The sequence below is a fragment of the Lagopus leucura genome, unplaced genomic scaffold, assembly GCF_019238085.1.
Source record: "Lagopus leucura isolate 7727_CA_CO unplaced genomic scaffold, USGS_WTPT01 Super-Scaffold_739, whole genome shotgun sequence".
In the NCBI taxonomy this organism is placed as follows: domain Eukaryota; kingdom Metazoa; phylum Chordata; class Aves; order Galliformes; family Phasianidae; genus Lagopus; species Lagopus leucura.
This window is the reverse complement of record NW_024962255.1, coordinates 22,576-39,281: the sequence shown is the minus strand read 5'-3', so window position 1 is coordinate 39,281 and position 16,706 is coordinate 22,576. Positions and strand designations below refer to the sequence as shown.

The following is a 16,706-nucleotide window of genomic DNA, read 5'->3' as shown; positions in this document are numbered from 1 at the left end:
TACAGAACTCCAAAAGGACTCAAATATTCTTTACATCTTGATTTTACCCTCATCCTCTTTGCCTGGTATCAGTGTAAGTTCTCTAGCTGAATTTCAACCATGTGCTGTTCATCAGGCAATTTCCACGTGCCCACTTGTGCTCAACAGGCTGTGTGCAATTCCCAGCTAATGCCACGGTGTGACCGAGCTGCCGCAGCACTCACAGTACCGAGCACCCTTTGTCCAACGGTATCGCAACACGTGCCCGGAATCGAGGTATGTCATTTAACAGTGCTTGTGTACTCGCCTTGTTTGTCCTACAGACAAAAGCCACCGACCAAGCTGAAACAGTGTCTGTCAGAACCACGACGTTCCCCAAGTTCTGAGAAATACATTTGCCATCGCTTTGCCTTCACTGCATTTTGTTTTTTAACATAAATATTGGATCTCTTAATTTCAAGGACTCACGACCTACCTGCACGTGCGCCATATACGTGAAATGAAGCATTTACCAATTACCGAATTAGAAGAGTTTAGAATGTTAGAAGCTCCGTCCAGCCGCGGTGCAAACACGCGGCCTCCGCCCAGCAGCGTTCCCACACTCAACATGGCTCCTCGACTGCTTCACCCGCTCTTCAGCGCCCCCCTACAGCGCACCTCTCTGCCGCTCTGAACTTGCCGTGCCCTTTCTGAAAATGGCCGCCAGCTTCACCCCGCGGCCGCCTTGCCCGAGTGACGGCCGGGTCGCGGTCACGTGGCGGGCGGTGGGTCGTGAGGGCGGTGAGGTGCTGGGTTTGTCCGCTCGTCCTGGTCGCGTCGTGCGGTCGGCTCCTATTGGGTCCAGGGCCTCTCAGGGTCGGTGCCGCTTATGTACGGGACGGCGCCGGAGGGCCGGGATCGGCGGCAGCGGGGTGAGTGGGTCCGGTGAGACGCAGGCGGGGAGGGAGAGTTGTGGTTGGTGGGAGGGGAGAGCGATCGTCCTCCGAACGACGTTCTGTTTCGCAGTTCTTGTCCTCAGCCTGATTTCCCTCTCCTTTCCCTGGCCGAATTCCGTGCCCCGTTACGCGTCCTCCAGGGGGAGGTTAGAGCTGATGGGCAGCCAGCGGCTGGGGGCTGTGCGGGGTTCTCTTGCCGGTGATGCTGCAGCAACGTGTCCTCCGTGCTCTCTTCGCTGAGATGTGCCGTGTGTGCTCTGTGGCTGTGCTGAGGCTGCACGAAAGATATCACTTTTGGTGTCCGCAGACTCGTGAAGGAAATTTACACTCGCATTCCGAAGACGGTGCTCTCCTCCCTTTCACCTTCCTCCTCCTCTCGCCCCCGCACTGTAGAAATGCGTCTGTGATTGCTGTGAGCAAAGTCTGAGAAGGGACTGGATTTCAATTCGTGCTGCTCTTTTTTTCCCCTTACTCTCTTTCCCCTATACGTCACCATGTGGCCATTATCTGCTAATTGTACTTTCAACGGTGATTATTTTTCTTATGATCCTAACCCTGTGAATTTCTCAGTGGTTGCTGAGACAAAGGTAATCATAAATACAGGTTTTAGCATTATTGTATCTAGGAATAGAAAATGCCCAATAGCTAATCACATTCTGCTGCAAAAAAAGAAAGCATAGTCTCTTTTTAAAAAAGCAAGAAACAGAGTGCTTCCTCCCCCCAAAAAAGGGAAACATACCCAGACGTTTATGCTGAGTTAACATGATAAGAATGAAGAGTGGCAGCTTTGTTTCTTCCCTTCACTACTTGTTTTGAAGTACAGAGGAAAGGATGTGTGAGCCATGCTGGAGCAGTGTGCCTGCCTGCATAGTGTGGCAGTGAGCAATGCAGAGAATTTTATAATGTCTTTATAATGTCTGTCTCCTTCCTAGAAGGCACTGAGTTCTCTGAGATGTGCTATGGAAATGATGAGAGCTACTTCTGAGGCTGTGAGCGGTGGCTGATGAGAGAAGCTAAAGAGAGGAACCTCAAAATTGAACAGATTGGTAAATCCAAGCCTTGGGTTTTATATGCTCTTTGTTCTAACAAACACATCTGACCCTTAATTACTTTAACGGACCAATGTTTTTATGTGGCACCAGACAAAGTAGGGAAGCTCTAGGACTTGGTATGCTTGCATTGATGCTTCTCTCAGACTGTTTTGCTTTTCTGCAGTAGCATAACATCCTAGGCAGTGGCTTCCCAATAATCTTCTCATGTCAAATGATGTTAATGTTTAGACCTGATCGCAATGGTAAATATCGTTAAGGCTGCATTTCTGAATTTTCACTGTCTGCAGTAAAGCTTCTCAAGCTGTGGTTCCCATTCCACTGAGAAAGTCTGCCCTTTGCATTGCACTGTGGGAAGGTACATGCAGTGTCCATCTCTTCTGGAGTGTTTTCCTTCCTGTTGCTGACTGTTTCAGTCAGTGTCACTCTTGGACTCTGGTAACATGTTGATGCTTGAGAAATGGACCTTGGAGGGAGTGGGGTAGGAGGTGTGTGTCCAACACAAGTTTTTGCCTTGCTGTGCTTTTACAGTAGAATATAAGTTCTGCATGTGAAGTATTTAAGTAACGTCCTGTTTTCATGTTGTTACTGACATTCTGTATGACCACGTCTTGAAGTGAAATCGTGGAGAAAAGCATTGTCTGCAAGCTGTAGAGACGACGTTAATAGCATATAATGTGTGACGAGGCCAAGCGTTGTAGAGAGCTCTCACAGCATGGGTGTTCTTTTCAGTAAGGCTGCAAGCTGTGGGCCGAAGGATGAGAGAAATAAGCACCTGCCTTGAATTTTCATTATTTCCTGGGAGGGCTGATGAAAAAGTTCAGTAACAATGGTGAAATATTTATTTATGTGCATGCGCTACTACTTTGTATATCAATAAATATTCTATTCTGTATTCTGTTTACTTTTTGGTTTATAGATACGGAATGAAAGGGCATTTCATAGAAAATGGATGAAGGTATGTCTGTTTTCCTTCTTAAAAGTGAAATGGGCTTCTGAAGTTCCCTTGTTATCACATGTGCTTTGCTTGTCTGATTTTTCTCTACAGAAGAGACCTTCATCCTGTGACAACTTTGCTTCCTGACCTCTCGAGGTAGCTGCAGGCATGAAGCACTAACAGGAACACGGGATCCTTAGACTTTTTTTTTTTTTTTTTTAATCTGAAGATTTTATTTTGAACTTTGTAAGTCCGTGTATGCTATGGAGGGCATTTTAAAGGAGGCTGCAGTTGAACCGTACAAATTCGTCTTCTTAATGGCTGGAAAACAGCTTAATTTGTAAGTCAGAGATCTGGAATTCCTTCAGACTCTCAAGTGAAGTTCCAGTGGATATGATGTCCTTTAATTATTGTTGTACAGCTCCAAGCTTTCACTGCATGGTCTGATTTACTTTTTCCATAAAGTAAGAGCTCTGTATTTTAACTGTGCAAAAGTCAATAACCTCATTTAGAACATCAGTTGGAAAGAGACAGTATTTCACATCAGTTAACACTGTGCTGTCACTGTTTCCTTCCCTGCACACCCTTCTTTGGAAGCTCACTTCTCTTTGAGTTATGTTATGCTGAAGTGGAATCTTAATATAAGTTCTACTATATGCATTATTCATGTCCTTGTTGCTGCTTTGAGGCTAAGAAGGAAATGCATTTCTTCTCAAAAGAAAGTAAGGGTTAATCTGTGTGTGAAGAAAACTGCTGATTCTTTTTTTCGTCTCCATGCACAACTTTGCAGGAATTGGGTCCCTTCTGCTTAAAATCAGCCAGTCAGCTGCTATTAAAAAAGTTCTTTTAGTTTTTGTATGCTATACAAGGTCAGTTGTGTCATTTGTCCGTGGCAGCATCTGCAGCTATTTCATTCAGTGATTAGTTTTAGCAGAATAATACAGAAAATGGCGTATAGCAGTTAAATGTGACATGACATTAGGAGGGAAAAGCCCTCTGTAACTTAAGTGTCTTTCATGAGGCTGGCATAGATAACATTCTGCCTGCTCCTGAAAAATGGGAGTGCTCTCCTCTGAAACACTTTATCCTTATTTATATGTAAGGCTGTGTGATACACTTGTAGTCTGTTAAACTGATCTATGGTCAAAGTTTATAGCAGGACAGGTAAGCAGGAATTGTATAAAGAAACTTCCTTAGGCATTGAGCTAATAAACTTTGATCACTTGCAAGAGGCTTTTTGAGAAATAGCAATTATAATATGGTGGTGCATAACTAATTTTTCTGTGGTGGTTTATTCCTGATTTGCCTACAGTAGGCAGGAGTTGCACCTCAGCGAGTTTATAGTGCTTTAGGAAACATGCATTGCATACTTTAATTACATAGACACGTTTTACATACGGACTTGTATTACTCACTTCCACCACTTTGTTTTCAGAGAAACTGGTGAGATCCAGAAGCTCACTGGGGCTTTGATTACTTTTCTGTTACAATAATGTCTGGATTCTCAGTTCCCATTTAGTTGTGATGGCAGTGCAGTGTTTGGGAAGCATGCAGCCAGCTGACTTGTTCTTCTCATCCTGGGTTTTGTCGCACGGCGGTCATGTTTTGCAGAGTTATACTACATCTGATTATTGACTTCTGGATAGAAATGTGTACGATGTGCTCGTTACCTTTGTATTATCAGCAGTCTTCATTAGGGAGGAGGTCTTGTGAAGGAAATGAGCTTTGGTTGGGTGTTGGTCACTGTCAGTGAGTCGCTCTGCAGCTCTTGCAGCCCACCCAGTGTGCCTTTTGCAGCTGAGCTTGTCAAGGTGTACAAAAAGAGCTGAGTTGGGTACTAAGCTGTAAATGCAGCTGCATGTTTCAACTGGGACCTTGTGCTGTATCTTGCTATTGACAATAAGTATTTAAAGCTTGACCTAAGGCAGTACAAGACTGTGCTGCTTCTCTTTTAGCACCTTAAGGTTACTGTTACAGGTCACCAAGGGCAATATTAGAATGAAGCTTTGCGTTAGCAAGCTGTGGAGGTGGCGTGATGTACGTAAAGCTAGGTTTACTTATGCTGCTGTGTTCTAAAGAAATAATCTTTTACTCATGCGAATGCTGCATTATGTTACAGATTGCTCTGTAATGCAACCTTTTCTGTTCTACTGGTATTATCTCAATGCAAGTGTGCTTTTCACTTTCAGTTTGGAGGAGAGGAATTACTGCAGCTGTTTGTACTTCTAGGCCTTGATTTTTCTTTTTGTGATAAGTGCTCTTCTTAATATATTGGGTAGGCCTCTCTATCCTGGGACAAAACCAGTGCCAAACGCCTGAGTAACTCAGCAGGAACTGCGGGCTGTGGAGATGGCAGAACCTTCAGCAATGCAGCAGTGCAGGATGTTGAGCTCGGATCCTAAAGCAAACCTGCGTGAACGGAAACGTGAGCTCATAAGTGTTGTGCACTACTGATAGCTTTTAAAGCTGCGTGCGTAAGGACTGCCTAAGGTACTGCACAGCACATCCATCTGCTGTGTCAGGACAAGAGAGAAACTGCAGCTCACTCCTCTGTCAGCCTGAACTCAGAAATGCTGAGGTGTCAGGACAGCTGTCCTTAACTTCTGTGAGAAAAATGTTGTGTAAGTTGTATGGCATTTTTGAGTTACGTTTTCACCTTGGCCTATGCAGCTGAGTTCAGGTATCATTCAGATTCTGAAGATCTATTCAAAAGGGGGATGTTCTTGAGAACTAGCACGAAAAACACAGGAGGAAAAGAACATCATAAAGTTAATCTAGCTGTATGTTTCTTAGGGTCTCTCTCAGGTTGTGTGTCTCCAGTTACAAATAATAGGTATGAGGGTTTTGTTGTCTGGGGTATCTATCCAGCCTAAAAAACAGACTAGCAAACAGACTTTCTTATAACTTTTTCTAACAGCTGCGTTGGTTAGGAGGTACAGCTGGAGGCTGTAACCGTCAGTTGCTCTTTTCATTTAATGTTCAGTTTTTTGTGGTGGTACAGGCAGAGAATGTATTGGTTTTTCTTTATTAAAGTTCTCAACACTGGGAATTGGTTCAGGAAGTGGATTTGCTGTCTTTTCCTTTCCTGTGGGTTTGTTCTGTCTGTTTTGTGGGGGGAAGGATGGTTGGGTGAGGGGGAAGGTTGCTTGTTGGATTGTTTTCCCATGTTTTATCTGGGAACATTGTTTTTGCATTGGAAGATATTTTTATTTTTAGCCAGGAAGCTGTTTCTCCACTGTGTGGTGGAGAAAACGAGGTGTAGATGGTTGTACTAACTTGGTGTAATGCTATGCATATGAACAACAAACCGATTTTCCCAGAATGACTTTGTGTAACTCAGCAGCTGATTGCTATGAAGGATTCCCCTTTGGTCAGTGTGTGCCAGTGAGGGCACAAGAGCCTCAGGGTGGGTGCTGCGCCTGTTTGGGTGAGAGGTAGGAAGTATGCATCCCTGTATTGTCAGAGAGCTTTACTGAGTCTTTTTTCTCTAGCTGTGTTATTTTTTGTAAAGCATGAAAGCAGTTCTGTGGAAAGTGTGATAAATAAGCCTTCTTTTTCTTTAAGGTAATTCAATAGGAAGCAGAAAGATCTAAGAGCAAGCAAATTTGACCACTAGGCATGTGCAGAAATAAGCTACTGCCTGCTATTGTTATTGCTATTAGAGTACTTTGATCTGAAGTACCTGCTGAGGTTAGTGTGCTTTCCATGTTCTTTTTTGCTCATTTTATTTTATCCTTAAGTAGACATTTGATATCTTTCAGTTTGAGAAAATAGAATGAAGTACCTCCGTATTCTTATCCCACTTGAGATTGTTGTCTAAGTCAGCATTTCTTTGTGTGTGGGAAAAGGGAAATACTTTGTCATGCTGGCTTCTGAAAACGTGGCTTGGCAATTACTGTGCAAGTTCTTAGTAGTCTTGTGCTGTCTGTGCCACAGTTCTGCAGAGAGGCGGCACATACAGTGCCATTAAGATGAAGGCAAATGCCTTAATTTTCATTCTTCTGCTCATTACTGCATATGTAACACTGTTCAAGAAAATGACTGTCATGTCATCTGAACAGTTCAGAACACCTGGGCAGCTCTTCCCATTTCCATGTTACTTCAGACTTTCCTGAGGTCACATTCCTCTTTTCTGCTCGCTCACACTAAGAAACCCCGACAAACAGCTCTACCTCCTATAGTCAGTTATTCCGTAGGGAGAAGCCCTTCTGTACTTTCTTTTGCTGGTCTCTTTACTCTGTCTGCCACAGAACTGATGTTTTAAGATGTGCTTAGTATAATTCTGTAATCATCTTCTATGGGTAGAATTTGTTTTGGAAATGTGGTTACTTTACGTTGGAAATAATTTTTGTATGTGAAATTAATTTGCTTGGACTAGAAATCACAGATATTTTACTAAGATGAAACAGAACAGAAATTGGAAGAAAATAATTGCATCTCAGCACATGCAGCATAGTTTACTCAGCCAGGCTGGTTGTACTTGTGAGTGGACGGACACTTAGAAGGAGGTGGAAGCTCTGCAGCTCTGACAGATGGCCCAGAAAACCTTATTGTCATAATCAAAGCTATGGTAATGTACATCAACAAAAATGGAATAAACAAAGGAAATGTTCTGTTACAAAGAGCCAGCTTTGATTTATGCCGTATCTGTGAATATCCTGTACAGTGCTTATGTAGCTGTGTTACCGAGACCACCAGAAGTCTTTTTTTCTACCTAAACTTTGTATGTAGTTGTATCATAAATTAACTTTAATTTGATTGTGTACTGGAGGAGGAATTTGTGTTTGTTTTTTTTTTTTTTTTAAACAGCAGTATTAAAAATACATAGAGTTTATATAATAGCAGTCATTACTGGGACAGTGGAATAAATAGTTGCGGGTTGATCCTGTGTTGCTTTTTATTCTTCATGTACAGTATGTGTTTCAAAAGAATATTGGCGTCTGGTAGATTCTAGTAATGTCTATTCCTTCTGTTCCTTTCTTTATTCAGACACTTAATCACTCTCAATCTGTCAGGCTTCCCCTGCCTCATTTCTGATCTTTGCCTCAGCGAGCAGCTTTCTACCTCAGAGTCTTTTGTAAGTATGCCTTGAATGCATTTAGTTGCTCTTGTAAAGTGAGTTGCACTGTTTCTTGTGCATGCACACAAATTATGACAAGGTACCGAGAATTCAGAATTGCTCACCTTTGGTGCTGGAGGTTCTGTGCCTGACAAAGTCTTAAACATCCTGCTTTTCTTCTTACCATAAGACACAATGGTACAATGAATGTGCAGGATTAGTACCTCCCAGTCAATTCACGTATATTGAAGAAAAAAATTGCTGGAACAGAGATGCAGTTTGATTTATCCTTGGGGTTTATTCCAAGGCTGTGTGCTCTGAAATGCTGGTATAGTTTGTGTCGGAAGTGGTCGTGACCTTTCTACTGGCATCAGTTCATTCCCAGGGGAATAACTGCAGCTGACTACAGTGATGGTTTTGTTGTTCCATCCCCACACAAGATATTCTCAGAATCTTTTTTTTTCTGTTCCAATCATTAGTATTACTGTATTATTAGGATGATGGCTCATTGATGTACGCAAATTGCTCTGAAAGGAATGCCTCCTATTTATTTCCATAGAAATGACAACAGATACATAGAGTGAATTCTCAGCTACAAAACTGTTTTTCAACATGGTCACCACCATTAGCTATAAACATCATTAGCTGTAAACAATTCTTTATAACAGATAGATACAGCTACAATATACACTCCTAAGGGGGAAGCAGGAACGTATTTATTGATGAGCATAGATATGCTGTAGTAGATATAACAGTGCCTTAACAAGACTGGAGATGGCTGGATTCACTTGGTTATTTTCCACATAGAGGACAGGGTTACACACACACCTACAGGACTCTCTCCTGCTGTGTCATGAGGATCAGACCCAACCCCATGGCTGTGTGAACTCTTCAAACCGCAGAGGTAAGGTTCCTCAGCACAGCTGGATCCACTCCTAGTCCCAGATGTGTTCAGGAGTTTGTGTCTCAGGGATCCTATGTGCACAAAGATACGACATATAATCTGTATAATGGACTATTTGCATGTGAGGAGGCAGTTTATAATCATGCAGATGTTCAGCCACTGTTCTGTGGCAAATGGTTGGACTGTGCAGTTTGTAGATTGCCCTAAGGCAATCTACAGAAAGTATCTTGTCACCCCTGCCATGTTCCTCTGCAATTGGGATGGTGGAAAATGCACTAGCTACATCAATTACAGCATACCCGCTTCTGGAATGCTACTGAACCTCTTCTCTTAAAGCAATGGTTACCTGCTACAGCCGCTGTGAGAGGTGGGGTGTGCTTATTTAATTCCCTCCACGACCCATCACTTTTTGACAGGCCATATTGGATTGTTCCAAGCTGCAGTAGTTGACTTAAAACTCCTGCATCCAATAAATCATTAATTGTCCTTGATATCTCTTCATGCCAACCCCCAGGGTGCTATATTGTTTCATTGTCACTACTTCAGTTGCAGGAGGAATCTGCGCAGCAGGCATTTTTACTTTTCCCACTAAAATTGTCAGAGCACTAATGCAATTCTTTATTCCAAATTGGTGCTGACCGCTGGGAAGATTCAAGGTGAGTCCTTTTGGAATACCTATCCCTGTGATGTTTTCTGGGACAAGGACAATCATGACAGGATACAATCACTTCAGGAGGTTTCCTGTTTTCATTTGTATTTGTGTTTTCACAGGTTGCATTTGTTTCCCTCCCAACCCTATTACTGATTGTCCTTCAGATTTCTTGGGGTTCCCATATACTAAGGAGGCCTCTGCTCCGGGGTCGTTTGAGGCTCTGCAGTTTGTGAGGACCAGGTTTTCCAAAATATCTCCTTCCAAGGATACAAATTGGAATATCGTTCCCAATCGTTCTCCCCCAAAACAGCCAACCCACTTGCATCGGGCGCTCTGCAAATAGGTAAGACGTCCCATTGAGTGCAGTAGGTGGAATTGTTCCCGGGTCTTTTGCTTTAGAATTTGGCACCTTCTTGCTAGGGTTTATTTAACCCTCTGTGTTTATGTGTCCTCTATAATTCAGGAAGTGGAAAACCATCAGTCTTATCATGAGAAATCTGGTCTCTTAAGAAAGCTGTATTAATTATTTTCAAGAAATCCTATTTTCACTGCCTTTCTGCTCTTTCCTCTTGTCCATTCTCCCCTGCCATCTCCTTCTTTCCCCTGGAGGGCTGCCAGGAGATTCTGTCAGCGGCCTGGAGTAGGGACAGGGGAGAGAAGGAGACAGAAGAGGGACAGGCAGAGACAGGGGCAGGATAGGGAAAAGTCTAGGGTAGGGGCAGGGCAAGTGATACGGACAGGGGCAGGAGATGGGCAGTAAGGGGAAAGGAGAGGGGCAGGGACAGTGACAGGATAAAGAAAAGGGTGAGGATAGGTGTGGAGGTAGTGGTAGGGTAGGGATAGGGACAGGACCAGAACATGGGCAAGGAAATGTGGAGAATCAGGGACAGGACGGGAACAGGGATGGGCTAAACAGGGAATCGGGGCACAGCAGAGCCTGGTCAGGGCTACGTCAGAGGCAGGAGAGGGACTTGAAAGGGGCAGAACTGGAGACAGGCACAGCTGGAACTGCTGCCACTTCCATGGTGGTGAGGATGAAGGGATGCCTGCTGTACTTCCTGGATGGTGAGAAGTAGAAGATCGTGGGGATTTCTGGCTTTTTGTTTATGTTCTCCAAAGAGCTTATTAATTGCTATGAGTAGTGACTTTGGTTAATGCTCTGATTGGGTAATGGCAGTTCCATTAGAAGATTCCAGGTTTGCAGGGGAATTTTCTACCAAGGAGGGATCTCCAGAAAGAGATCCTTCTCCTGTGGCAGTCAGCCCTGAAATGGGGGCTCCAGCCCTTCCTGAATTGCCTTCACCTGTGCTCCCAGGGCTGAGCAGGTCCTTTCCGCAGGTGCTCAACCAGTGGTTCAGGCTGGGACTCAACAGATCCTGTGCACATGTGAAAGATTTTAGATATTTTTTTTTTCTAGGAAGATTGAAAAAGCAAGGAAGTTCTCTGCCCTTGCTCCTGTCCTTTGTTCCTGCCTCCACATGCCCTCAGCGTGCAGCCAGGAGAGAAGGGGCACTCAGGAGCACAGTGGGAACCCTTCGTATCTCCTCAGCTCCTGAATTCCAGCTCTGCAGAGACATTTCATATCTCAGTGACATCTGTGGCCCCCCCCGCCCCCGGGAGCCCCCCCCAAGGCCCCCCCCCCCCCCCCCCCCCCCCCCCCCCACACACACACAGAAGATTTGTCTCCCAGCCCACAATAAGTCTGTCAGCTCTGCATGTTTATTTTGAGAGTGCCGGCCAAGGCGCTCGGTGGTTTGCATAGGAGGAAGAAATGTTTCCTGAGGAGGGCCGTGGCACACGCTGCCCCGAGGAGGGGTGCACGCTGACGTGTAGAATCAGACTATGACCACAAAGCAGTTATAAAAGCAGGTACGTTTAATCAGGGCTGCAATGCTGGGTGCAAGGGGGAGAGCTGCTCCTACTTCACACAGCATCAGGAAAAAGTGTGCTACAGATAGAGGCCGAAATAATACGTGATCAGTAGTTTCCAGGAATTCGGATACGCGTTCATTACATTCCAAAAACCCATCAGCATGTGCTTCCCCCTCGCAAGTGCACAGTGAATGGTGAGGGTATCCTGGCGGTCGTGGGATGAAGAATCCTCATCTTCCTCGCGAAGGCTCGCAGTCTTTCTCCCTGTTAACTTTTGACCCTGTGGGAGGGGCAGCCCCCCCCCAGCCCCATTTCAGCTCGCCCGGCGGACATCGAATCGTCTTGCTGCCAAGCATCCTCAGGCTGTTCTCAAACCCTTCTCTTTACGGCTTTCATCCCCTCGTTATCCCAGACCCAGTGTCTGCCATCCCTTATTTTTCTAACAGTCTTGTTTCTACAAACTTTAACTCTCCCCCCCACCCACCCAATCCTTAATCCCTGTGAAGCCTTTTCCTCACGTTTTTACTACGGGGCCCTTCTCACCCTTCCGCACCGGCCCGCACAGCCGTACCGGACAACCGCGCACTAGGCGCGGGCTGCGGTCCCGCACGGCCTCCTGCACGCCCCGCCCGCCGCCTCTCCTATTGGTCAGCCCTGCCCGTTCGGTCATTTCGTTGGCTGCCGTCGCCGCCTGTTATGAGCACGGCCGCCCCCGCTACGTCTTCCGGGAGAGCCTCATCCGCCCCTTCGTCTCTGCGGAGCCAATTGGCTGCCCTGGCTGTCACTTAAAGCTTGGGCGGAGGGGCGATTGGACGAGCAAGGCCACGCGAGGTGTCCGCTCTGCGCGTGAGCGGTCCGAGCGAGGGCGAGTCCGGGTAACGGGCGCACGGAGGCGTGACGTCATCCCACGCGACGCGCAGCGGCCGGGGTGAGCGTCACGTGACCCCGGAGCGCGGGGGTCACGTGGGGCTGAGTAGGGAATCCGAGGCGTCCTGCTGCAGCTGCGGGTGCAGGACGTGTTCTGGGTGCCCCGTGGGGCTGGGAAGGCACGGGGCCGGAGAGTCACGGGCCTGTTTTGCGGGGTATTCCCCTGGGACTCGGGAGAAGGGGCCGGCGGTCTCCGTGCCTGTTGGGGCCGTTCTTCCCCCGAGTTCCACCTCCGCCGCCCCTCTTTCCCCCACGCTGGTGCCGGGCGAGGCCTCAGAGAGCGACTCAGAGCCGGAGCCAGGGGGGAGCGCTGCCGGGACCCCCGCAGCGGGGCTGAGGGTTCCGGGGGAGGCGTCGGAGACAGAGGAGGAGGAAGAGGACAGTGCGGCCCGAGTGCCTGACACAAATCCAAGCAAAATCAATTTCTGTAGGTTATTAAAAAAAAAAAAAAAAAAACACTTTGCTGTTGTTTCTGCTCCCTGTTCCATTTATTTACGTTCTGCCTTAATTCATATGTAACAGATAATACCTTTTTCCCCCTTTCATCCCTTGATGGCTTCTGATGGCCCCTTGTTTCTCAATTCTGTCCTTCAAACAGGTCACAGTGCAGGAATCTGTTTGGATGTGGTTCTTTAGGGGCTGCCAGGGGCAACCATGGTGTTCTTTACAGCTTGCAGGAGCAGCTCTGCTCTGACACCTGGAGCACCTTCTTCCTCTACTTCTTCACTGACATTGGTGTCTGCAGTATTCTTTCTTTCATGGTTTTCCTCCTCCTCTCTCTCATAGCTGCTGCACTGCTTCAGAAATAACTTTGATTTACAATTCCAGACTTGGCAAGGGCAGACATTGGCCTTGACAGAAAAATGAGTGCTATATTTTCAGTTCTGAAATAACCAGCTTAGGGATGTTTAAAACTGGCTACAGGAACTGACAGCACCGAGGGAGCTCCATGTTAATGCCTGGATATTGTAAGCTGGAGCTAGCAATGCAAGTGCTGAAATACAGGGAGGGTCATTTAAAGAATAATCTCCTGAATTCTGCCATCCTTGCTAAGCCCCACATCATGCAAAACAACATCTTCTTGAAACTGAACATTTTTTGTTCATTAATGTTTTACCTTTTCTTTCTATCCTGAAATATAATATTAGTAGTGGACATGCCAAAGAAGTTACCCAATAGATTCCAACTGGATTTAAACGCTCACTTTTGTGGTAAAGCAGTGCCTAGAAACCTGCAATGACTGCTCCTTATCCACGTTCACTGGATTTTCTTCCTGGTAAATGGAGTCTGAGTATTTTTACCTATAATGGCACCGAGTGTTAAACCTCATCTTTAATTTAGCATCAGAGATGGTTTTTCTGCTTCTATAAATGACCACTCACTCAAAAAATACAGCTGTTTCTCAAGCACAACTGCCTAACTCCATGGGTTAAGTGCTGAACTCTGACACCTTGGGACCTTCTTTCCCAAGGCCAACCCAATTTAATTCACAAAAACTTACATTAGGAGAAAAATAAAATAGTTTTGGTAAAACAGAGGGCTTTTAGCAACCTCCTTTCAGTAGTCAAGAAGTAGCAAGGAAAACACCAATCCCCGTTTTTTAATTGATGCTTATACCAAAATGCCTCAAGTATGTACAATCCCAAACAATCTCCTTCCTGTGGGGAAGTTCAGTCCCACCTGAGCTTGGCTAGCACATTCACCCCAAACACACACAATTGCGAGTGCATTCACACAGCGAATACCCAGGAGGAGGGTTTAATGAGAACAGGAGAGAGCACAGTGACCAGGCAGCGTCTGCTCAGTCCAGCACTGACCAGATCCCTGTCCACACACAGCTGGACCCTTGCATTCAGCTCCACATCTTTTCCACTGACCTTTGTTCACCTCAGTCCTCCCTCTTTCTGCTGCAGTTATTTCCCATTATCAGCTCTCACATACTGTATTTCTACTTTGAAACACTTTCCCCTCTTTTGCTATACCCATACTCTCACTTGGTAGTTCAGACACCATTCATCCCTTCATTCCCTGGTCATCTGGACCTGAGATGGCATCACAGTGGGTTCCCTGAGCACTGTTGCCTTTGTGAGCCCTGACTGCCTGCCAGGTCGCAGTGCTCCCTTACAGCTCTCAGTGCCCTTTGTGCATTTCCTACCTGTCTGTCTCCTGATGCCATGCGAGTTGCTGCTGTCCCTCATAGCACTGCCTCTGCTCTCTTCTCACACTGCTCTGTGTCCCATCAGGCAGTGACCGTCCTTGTCCCACCCTTTCCTGCACACAAGTGGTGAGTTTTTTCTAATTCCTATGATGCAAATTAATAGAATCGCAGATTTGGATTGGAAGGGACATTAAAGAACAGCTCCAAACCTCATACCATGGGCATGGACACCTTCCACTAGTTCACATTACTGAAGTGGCCAATAAGAAGTCTATAGTTGTTTGATTTTATGATCTAAGAATGCAGACCCTGGGCAGGAAGTGTTCTGGTGCACTGTGTTCCATGAAATACAGAATATTGTACTTTTATAACTCTGCAGGGCTCAGATTTGTAGGGTATTACAGGGTATTACAGATTTGTTTTTAGAAAATTGCCCCGGCCGCGGGCGCACGGCGCTCCTCCAAAAAAAAAAAAAGAAGTTCAAAGAAATAGAGAAAGAAAGATTGTTTTCCTTTATTTAAAAGTACTGATCTATAGGGGAATGTTGTGCTGGCTTTCTCTGAAAGAAAATGGATATAAAATCAGGGTAGAATGCAGTTACATGGAATTACGTGGAATGCAGCACAAAGGACTGGTGTGACAGTAGGTGTTGTGGGACCTTCTTCCCAGGATCTACCTCGGTGGATCACTGGCCTCACAGCACTGCCCTTTAAGTGACATTTCCTCTTGCTCATACCTATTCTTCATCTTCCAAGTTGAACTCTGTGGCAGTATTTCTCCCTCCAGATGCCTCATTCAGAAAAGATCCATTATCTCAGCAAGCAATCACTACCCAACCTGCCAGCTTTCTTGTGACCTGCCATCAGCTGATGAGACAGAAGTAAGATCATCATGATCTTCCAAGCCATGAGATGGGCCAGGACACAAGAGGATTCACAATACTTTAGATGGGGCCTCATGAAGGCAGAGTAGAGGACGATCGCCTTCCTTGCCCTGCTGCCCACCGCTCTTTTGTTGCAGTCCAGAATACTGTTGGCTTTCTGGGCTACAAGCACACACTGCTGACACAGGTAAAGCGTTTTGTCTACCAAGGAAGCCCAAGACCTTCTTGGCAGGGCTGCTATTGAGGAGTTCTCCTGCCATTTGGTAGTTGTGCTCTGGAATCCTACCTTCAGGCATGAAAGCCAGGGAAGCATTGCTGGTGAAGACAGAGGCAAAGAAACCGTGAGGTACATCAGCCCTCTCTGCTCCTATGCTTATTAACACAACAGTAGACCTGCACCATCCCTGTCTACTCTTTTACTTGTAAGGAAACTCTATCAGCTGGAGCCTTCACACTCCTCTTCAAGTATCATCAGGTCTATGTCAGGTGAAAGCAGCCAAAGCTGACCCTGACTATCACAGCCCTGACCAGCTCCCTGTTGGCCAGTATGAGACCCAGCTGAGCATCACCTGTGTTGTCCCCCCAACAGCTGTGTGAAGAAGTTGGCTGAACTCAGTGGCCTGTTGTTCTGCTCGGCCAGAGAATGCCAGGGCAATTGAAGCTCCCATAGGCAGCTGCTCATTGATCTGCAAACACCTCAGATTGCTGACAAAAGACTTCTGCCTGCTCTCCTTGATCAAGCAGTTGGTAAGCAGCCTGATCAAGACCACGCAACAGTTAATGATGTTATCCTATAATAGCTCAAGTGACCAAAATGAGAGAATCTTTTCCATGGTGTACTGCACGTGAGTTGTAGGCTCATTCACTTCTGGACACTTAAGGATACAGTTTGCAAAGGAATCCCTCATTTTATCTCCATCACTAGCTGTATCCAATAAAGTCCTGCAAGGAGACACAAAAGCTGGGACAAGCTTGCTGATAACAGCTGAGGACACGCAGGAATGTCCATGACACAACAGCCACTGCAGTCAAGGAAGATCTAGAAAATACAGGTGATGAAGCAGAAGGGAAAGAAATAAGCTTAGTCATGCTCCTGTGGCACATGACTTCATTTGTTCGGCTAAATCCCTTTATAGGCTACCCTCATTATGCACAGCAGGGACAGTTTCAGTTGTCCCAGATGTGGGTATCTGTGGGTATTCTGTCCTTAATCTCCACATGTGAGCATTAGTGGCTCACTAATTAGCACTAGTGAGGTACCTCAGACGGAGGTGTCCATGTTGTGGACATCTGGTCTGAGGCAAGAGGAACTGAGGGGGGTATTGGAAGGGGGGGAAAGGATCAGAATGGG

General features: G+C 45.9%; 1 long non-coding RNA gene across 2 annotated transcripts; it reads left to right on the top strand.

The window, feature by feature from the left end:
- The first annotated feature begins 520 nt into the window (after positions 1-520).
- On the top strand, positions 521-10,212 carry LOC122175207. Of its 2 annotated transcripts, XR_006177342.1 has the most exons (5): positions 662-890; positions 1,847-1,960; positions 2,883-2,921; positions 3,012-7,977; positions 8,767-10,212. It is a non-coding gene; the product is annotated as an uncharacterized LOC122175207 (long non-coding RNA). The 2 variants fall into 2 exon arrangements; XR_006177341.1 differs by lacking the exon at positions 8,767-10,212 and having other exon boundaries at positions 521-890; positions 3,012-7,522.
- Positions 10,213-16,706: the final 6,494 nt, after the last annotated feature.